Genomic DNA, 6,454 nt, shown 5'->3' with positions numbered 1-6,454 from the left:
TAAAAATAATAAAGCATTACTAAAGCATCCAGTGGATCCTTCCAGATGGGATGACAACAAGCAGAAGGTTGTAGATACTGGTTTTTCCTTCCCAAAGCTGTTGAGTTTCAAGTTCAAAATTCATATATGAAGAATAGGAGATGGTCTAGGAAGCATATGCAAAAAGATATAGATCAGTCTGAGGACTGGTATGTACTTCAGACATGAGGAAAGACTGCATATTCAAAAATGGATTACTTTTCCCCATCTATAGAAAATGATCTAATAAAAAGAAAATTTCTTCATCTGCAAATGTAAATACATGCTATAACTTGTTAGCTCTATTAGTCATTGAGGGGAATGATTCACTTCACCTAACATCAGCCAGCAAAGAGTTAGATATCTAGATATCTGCTCCAAACTGCTGTTTGTCCTAAACAAAACCTGACAAAGTGAGGGAAAAAATAAATAACATGTTGTTATTTTTGGAGTGTGAATTCCTGACTTCTTCAAGTAAAGCTGTCTGTCTTCTCACTGATTTACAGAGAGATCAGTCTATTATGCTGTTTGCTTGAGAACATAATCAGACAGAAAAGTTTTAAAAAATCTTCATCTTCTATTTTTGACTTTACAATCTTAGTCACATGTGCTCAGATATACTTATGAAACAATTGTCTCTAGTTTTATATAGTAATATGTATGTTCTAGTCTACAATAAATACAAGTTAGATTAAAATGTGCAATTATAGAGTTACAACTACAATAAGGTAATATGTATGTTCTAGTCTACAATAAGTACAAGTTAGATTAAAATGTGCAATTCTAGAGTTACAACTACAATAAAAACCAATATTAAGTAGTAAAGGGATGTACACCATAACACTGTCATGAAGGAAAGAGAGAAAAGATTCCCATCTTATTTCATTACTAAACCCTTCCAACTGGTTTTCTTGGCAAGACTCAGAAGAAGGAAAGCTACATGGAGGATGCAGCTTAAATTGACAATCTTTAAAATGTAAATCTGCTTGCAAAAAAGTACATAAACCCTATAGAAAAACTGGATTCTGCCAAGCAATTCATTATTTTAATGACGGAAAGAGAGAAAAGATTCCCATCTTATTTCATTACTAAACCCTTCCAACTGGTTTTCTTGGCAAGACTCAGAAGAAGGAAAGCTACATGGAGGATGCAGCTTAAATTGACAATCTTTAAAATGTAAATCTGCTTGCAAAAAAGTACATAAACCCTATAGAAAAACTGGATTCTGCCAAGCAATTCATTATTTTAATGACTTCCTCTTTAATGCCTCTCTTTCTTTTTTTCCCTTCGTGCAAGCTGCTCCAATCCCTGGTAAGGATTTAGCCTTACAATGAAGCTTTTATAACTTTCTGGATCTCTGTCATGTTGGCATATGGGTCATTCCCTTTATGTCAGGACAAGAAGAAGGTGGAGAACAGTTGTCCTGTGGGATAGGGAAAAATTCAAACCCAAACTGGCCAAGGATTGCTCTGAAATACAGTGAGTTGTTTTTTTCCCTTAGGAGCTGAATGCTGGCAGGTAGTAAGCATGGAGGAAACCTGAATATGTTTCAATGCTGTCTGTTCCAGCAGATGTCACTAAGAGGCAATGCTGTTTATAGAATGGCCAAATTGGAGACAAGCAGGTATTTTTAAATCACAAAAGTATGGAAAAGCTTTTCCTAGCTATCAAAGAAGCATTTCAACACTGAAACATTCTTTAGTTCCCTAATAGGACTTTACTTTGGATCCAGGTCTGGAAATAAACTTCTGGTTTCCACTACATTTCAAAGGTTATGGTAATATATACTCCTTATGGGAAACTGCATGGGGTTCAGGAGACAAGCTAAGTGCCACTGCTAAGGAAATAGTGAAGGTTTAAAAGAAATAGAGGTGTATTAATCTCCATAAATTTTATATTTCTAAAGAAGGAAACCACAAGAATATTTGAATGGTGCAAAGATTTAAACTTCTTAATTATTATTATTGTTGTGGCTTGTTGTCGTTTTTTTTGTTATTGTTTACAGTTTTCTGATAATTAAGATTTTAAAAAACCCTGTTATTGTTTACAGTTTTCTGATAATCAAGATTTTAAAAAAAACAGATATTTGGAGTATAGAAGAAGAAATTAAATGATGGATTCCCAGGTGAATATCATGCTGTGAGACAAGGAACCCCTTTGCTGTTTGGCTGTGCAGTATCAAGCACATTGAAGCCTCAAGTCCATGACAATTACTCTGGTGTTGCTGTGATATTTATTAACAGAGTCAATTGCAAACAGAAGATAGACAATTATGTCAAGTCACAGATTACTCCCCATATGGTTTTAATAAGAACTAAGCATAGGCTGCATTTCTATTTGCTGTTGTTCAGTCTCCTCTCTTTAGCAAGTACATAGTTCACATGGATTGTTAGTGTGTTTTAGCTAATGGGCAGAGTTTGAGGGCAGAGTGGGAGAAAGGAACAGAAGGAGAAAGAGAGCAAAAAGCTTCCAAGACAAAACTAACATTTTGCCCTCAGATGAGGGTGCAGCCTGCAGCCCCAGCAGCACAGCCAAGGGTTTGGAGGTGAGCACCAGAAACACCCAGCTAGTGGTGCAAGAGCAGCATGAACAGTGGTGCTATAGCATCCTAGTCCCTATTTCTGCACCCACCACCACCTGCTATCTAATCCCCTTTCATTATTTATCTTCATGGTAACAAATTACTGCATTCTCACCTTTCATTTGTTTTTCTATCTCATCAAGACCATCTGTGCTCACAATCTGGGTTTATAATACCAAGCTTTGTGTTGTTTTAGGACTCCTAACTTCTACAGTTGTAAGTGAGAGGAAAGCCTTTAGCTTCATTAAAAATATGTAACACAGTGTGCAAGTAGTCTCTGCCCCTTAAAAGACCATACAGGACACATACCACTTATTAGAAGGGAAACAGCAAAATACCTTGTAAGTATGCTATGCAAGACTAACAAGTTTACTCTCTCATTTGTCCTGTCTGTAGTCTCACAGCACTAAAACTAAAAATGCCAAAAACCCTGAAGATGCCTTGAAGAACACAAATTCAGTTCCTTATATTTTTTTTTTTAACATGGGTATGGTACTGATGAACATCTGTGTTTCATCAAGAATCTGTCTTGGTAAGGAGGTCCTTTGGATACCCCTAATTGTGGGTTGTGACTGTCCAAATTTTGAAGGTTGCAAATGTCAGCAGTTTGTAAAAGCACCACAACCTCTCAAATTTAGATAGGTCAGTAGGACCCTGTTTCAGTCAAATGTTCTCTGCAGGCTTCATAATTCAAACCTCTATTTTTCTTTGCTTTCTATTCCTCTTCCCTATTCCTTTTCCAAAAACCCTGTATGAATAAATGGATCATCATTTCAGTGGAATGCAGCTACTCCTTGGATGGAAGAAATCAGTTCAGGGCCAATAGCACTACAGTACACAACCATTTCCAGCAGCCAAACTCTACCCTTGGACACGAGTCAGTGGAAACATGCACATTCAGTGCTAGACTCTGGCCCCAAAAGGAGAAGAAAAGAGCAACTAGAGCAGCTGAAACTGCCAAAGGGATTTAGGTTGGCAGAATATATTTAACCCAATTTGGCATGTGGTCAGGACTAGAGAAGCTAATAGCTCATTGCTTGAAAAAGCTGGGTTTTTGTTTAATACAAATGTTCATGATATTGGCTTCATATCTTGTCTGTCAGCTCCAAAATGAAAAGAAATCCCAGCTTCCATAATGCTAATAGGTGTGAACATTCCTGGTTTTGACTCATTGCAAATCATGACATCAATGAATCCACCAGCATGCAGTTTCTCCTTGAAGGTTCCTCACTTACTGGCCTAGCCTTCAGACCCAACCATCCCTGTGGGAGCATTGGTACAACATGAATTAGAGGGAGGAACAACCTTGCAGGAACAGAGAGGTGCCTCCAATTCTGCCAAGATGCTGGAAAAGCATATGCTTAAAGAGATTGCCCACCACACCAAACAGACAACAGATTGCACAGCCTCAGAAAAGGACTGGGAATGTCCATATTATCAAAATTTCAGAGTGTGTCAACAGTTTTGAGACTATCATACACACTACTAAAATCCTGTTAAAAGGAATAAAATAGGCTTTTTGCTTATTCTATTTTTGTATAATAATCAGGCCATATATTAATTCTTAATTTCAGTATTTTCCATCCTCTCTTTTCAAAGCAGTTATTATAATCCTCATTCATTTTAAGTCTCTACCATGCCAATGCATTTACTAGTGTCTCTGCTTACATCTATACATAGTCCCACTGATGTCAAAGAGAAAAATTATAGATATTAAGTATGGAAACAGTTGACAGTTGAGTATGTGTAATATTTGGCTTCTGAAATATTTATAACTAGTCCTAACTTTTAATAAGAAGGCTAGACTTTTTGAATTGAGCAAACTTTTCCTGGTGCACAAATATATATGTTTCTTCATTTTTCTTTGAAGGGGATCTTTAATTCTGTGAATAAATATAGCAGTATTGAAGTCACCTTAGACTGTATGTTTTCAATTTGAAGCACAGACATAGAGTCACTTCTAGGAAAAATATTAGAAGTTATTATAGAAAGCATACTTCTTGCCTGTAAAAATCTTTCTGCAGGACTGCATCTTCAGTGGAAGATGATCTCTAACAATCTTCAAATTTAAAAGTGAGAGATAGAGCTTAGATTAAACTGCTAAAACTGGCACTTAGAGGCAACTCATCTGTTTGTGTCTCATGAATTTGGCCCAGTAATAAAGGCCTGACCCTTCCTAGGGTGCTGGGGAAAAGCTTTTCCACTTTTCTCTGTACCTAGTATCAGGACCTCCCTAGAGCATCACCTTTTGGTGATGCTTAGAAGTGTTTAATTCCTTAGTTCTAAACACCATCTAGAAGTATTTAATTCTCCCCACATATAAACTACAGAATTTAGATGACTAGCTCAGACTTTCAAGTTGCACAAAATGTCAGTGTGCCTATAAGCTATATATAACCTGTTGGTTTCCCTGGTAACAGAAAACAAAATTGAGCATCTCCATTTTTAAATTGAAAGACTCAGTTCATAATTTTATTTTTAAGTTGCTTTAGGTGAGGAAGCATTTGTTCAATTTACCTTTGCTCTGAAATGTTCACCAGGTGGAACTTAAAATTATGATGGCAAAGAAATTTTATTACCCAATTTAAATGTAAATGTGTAAATGTTTTAAGAGCCAGAACAGTGTGATATTAGCACTTGATACAGAAATAATAAAGCAACTGATACATAAATACATAGTTAGATAATTCTAAAGATGTACAATCTTAACTTCATAGAGAAATTCCTAGATTTACAATTACAAATGTTATAGGAAGTTGAAATTTCATCTCTGCTTTTTAAGATACAGTATTTCAAGGCTAAATCCATGTTAGAAGCCAATCCTAAATCTCACATTTTTCCATACCAAGCACATATCTTGACCTCATTGTTCCTTGCCAAGGCTAGGCCTTGATATGTGCTATTTGAAAAACAAGCAAAGAACACGAACTTGTTCAAACTCTGGGAATATTTCAGCCTACAGCTCAGAAAAAAACCTTTATCTGAAACCAATGAACTTCTCAGGACCACTGAGAATTGACCAGAGGGGCCAATTAGCTGTTGCAGTCTCCCTGATTCTGTGTCAATAATTTATAAATTTAGAGAGCAGGCAGGTTTTTGCTGCTGGTTTAAAATTAAAGTGCCAGTTCTCAGAAAGTCTGGGCCACTAGGCTGAACTCAGTGGTCTGACACAGATCTAAACCCATTGAGAATCTAACACAAATTAGTACATTATGTTTTCAAACATATTCTTACCTTCCAAACACAAAATTTAGTTCACCATTGAAATAATGTTAATTAGATATCCATATTCTTTACACAGTGAAATAACTACTTTGATTTTTTTTTCTTTCTAAGCAGTATTGGGAAAAGCACAGATCAGTTTTACAGTGAGGGCAGACACCTAAAGGATCTGTTTTCTGCCTCCCAACAGCAACAACCAACATATTCAGCATTTTTTGTCCCCTTCACATTGCACCTTGTGGTTTTTCTGACTACCTAAAAAAATAAATTTATTTCTGATTCTCTAGACTGGTTTTTGTGTTGGCTAACATTATTTGATTGAGAGTGTTTTATTACCCATAGAATATGGATGTTGTGAGTGACTTTGTCCATAAAGGCAGAGGCAAGTATCATGGGTACCAGAGCCTTCATGGCCCCGTCCCCTTCACATTGCACCTTGTGGTTTTTCTGACTACCTAAAAAAATAAATTTATTTCTGATTCTCTAGACTGGTTTTTGTGTTGGCTAACATTATTTGATTGAGAGTGTTTTATTACCCATAGAATATGGATGTTGTGAGTGACTTTGTCCATAAAGGCAGAGGCAAGTATCATGGGTACCAGAGCCTTCATGGCCCCACTCAGTTATTTCTGT

The sequence above is a fragment of the Acanthisitta chloris genome, unplaced genomic scaffold, assembly GCF_000695815.1.
Source record: "Acanthisitta chloris isolate BGI_N310 unplaced genomic scaffold, ASM69581v1 scaffold3164, whole genome shotgun sequence".
Classification (NCBI taxonomy): Eukaryota; Metazoa; Chordata; class Aves; order Passeriformes; family Acanthisittidae; genus Acanthisitta; species Acanthisitta chloris.
The sequence above is the reverse complement of the archived record's forward strand: the minus strand, read 5'-3'. Positions refer to the sequence as shown.